A 2,371-nucleotide genomic window follows, 5' to 3' on the forward strand; every position below is an offset into this window, starting at 1 on the left:
AACATGCAAATCTAAACTTCACCGGAACAACGATAACCATCTTTTCAACAAACAAACATTTATTAAATATTCACGTTGAAAACTATGGCAACTGCATGACTATCATGCAAGTGGGTATTGTGGCTTGCCTGGGGATTAAGAAAACACCGGGGAGAAGTGCGGTGAAGCCGCGAAAAGATTCGCCGGAAATCATTCTCTCTCGGAGGGGGCTGAATAAGGGCAAGGGCATAAAGGTCATTTTCACAGGGTGAAACCAAAGTGAAAGTGTGACCAACAGAACGGGCTCGACGAAACAAAGAAGTGAGCGTAGGTTTCACCTCATTTGGAGTTACGGTTAAAAAGTTATAAGAGTTTTTCTGCCAGGGACCTATCTGTAAAAATTTATTTTACAGTCTGGGCCAAAACAGAAAAATGGAAAACGTATTTCAGGGTTTACGCTTCCAGTTACGCTGACGTGGCGGTGCATTGGTCAAAAGGCAGAGGCGGGGCCGGGCGTCAGGGTCGCCGACAGGTGGGGCCGCAGGGCCCACGCGCAGGGTCAATGCCCACCTGGCTCCTGTCTTCTTCTTCGCGTGTGCCCGACGGAGCAGAGCAGGGGCGCAGCTCCGGCGACGAGCCCCGGCGACTCCGGCCACCGTTGCCGGCACTTCGGGCACCGACGAGCTCGGGGAAGAGTGCCGCGTCCATCTAGGCTGGACACGGATGCCGAGGAGGACCGAAGCAACGAGGACATGGACTCCGGCGGAGATGGCTTTGGGTGGGGTTGGGCATCGTGGCCAGGGTGGCTCCGGCGAGGGGGTGACGGCAGGGGGAGGATCGCCGGAGTGAGGGGGTCTCACTGGTGGTGGAAGAACGATGAGGGAGGGCTCGGTTCGGCCGGAATCGAGGTGGACAGGGGCGGTGGCCATGGTGGCGATGAGGGGCGCAGAGAGCTCCTCGAGCTCGAGCGAGGGACTAGGGAGGGCTAGAGGAGTGTGGGGAGGCTGCTGGTGAGCTCAAACGGCTCGGGGGAAGGCTATATATAGCCGGGGCGAGGGGGGTGCCGAGCTGGCGCCGCCGGCGACGCGTGTCCGGCGTCGTGGACGCGTGCCCGCGCGCATGGAATCGCAGCAAACGACGGCGGAGGATCAATGGGGAATCTCACGGGGCAGAGGAGGCCAAGGGGGGTGCAGGGAGGAAGACAATGGCGACAAAAGATCCAAGACGCCACTGTTCTCTTGTGTTCACGCGGCGTCAGGCGTCGGTGAGGAAGCTGCCGGAGGGGGAGAGGGGTCCAGGGGAACGGCAACGGCGCGAGGAACACGCTGGACATGATCACGGGCGCGAAGATAGCGAGAGGGGGAGGGGCCCGAGCACAAACGGCCACTAGACACGCTCATGGCATGCCAAAACGGTGGTCACCACCAGTGCTGGCATGTCCTGGAGGCAAACAACTGGCATTTGATGTCTAGTGGTAAGTCCTTCGAATATGGGTTTGATTTGAGGTGGTAACTAGGTGATAGAGGCTCTGGTCAAAAAGGAATAACCCTCTGAAGTTTACTGTAGTAAACTTCATCAGCTCAATGAGATCAACTGAGAATTACTAGAGGCCAAACAAGATGTGTGGGGTGTTTAGGATAGGAAGGACTATGATCCTGGAGGTTTGGAGGGGAAGTGGATCAAGATAAATCATAGTTGCTTTGCAACTGCCAAAATGGTCCAGAAATGAAGATCATGAAGATGCACTCACATGGAATGTCACCTAGGGCTATGATTGGGCAAGGCTTAGTCATTAGGTCATATGATGATGCTGTAAAAAGCTCATGCCAAATGGACAAACCAAAATAGCACTTGCTTCACAAACATCTCCTCTGGGCAGAAAATTGGAATAATTATGGTGGTCAAATGGCTCAATGAAATGATGCCAAAATGTAAGAGATTTTTTATGGGCATAAGAATGATCTGGTAATTTATCAGGATTTTTGAAGCAATATAAAATATACTTGCTTCACAACCTGAAAATATTGCCAGAAACAAAGATTTGCTCCTGTGCTCACATAGATAATTGGATGGGGCTGCAAATGGTTGAATGGGATTAATATGAGCACATTAAGGAGTGTTAAAAAGTTCAACTCATTTGGGTACTCCTAGCTAGCACTTCCTTCACAAAGCCTTCTGTCTGACATAAACTTTGAAAATTCACTGAGGAAGATTGGCTAGGCAAATAAATTTGAACTTGTGCATGCTGTAATTATTTGGACAAATAAACATGCCCAAAAATGTTGGGAGCCACTAGGAGAAATATAAATGACACTTCCTTCACAAAGTGCCATTTAGGGCAGAAAAGGAAATGGAATATTGGGGAATTATTTTTGAACATGGCAATGAAAAG

Source organism: Triticum aestivum, chromosome 5B, assembly GCF_018294505.1.
Source record: "Triticum aestivum cultivar Chinese Spring chromosome 5B, IWGSC CS RefSeq v2.1, whole genome shotgun sequence".
Lineage (NCBI taxonomy): Eukaryota > Viridiplantae > Streptophyta > Magnoliopsida > Poales > Poaceae > Triticum > Triticum aestivum.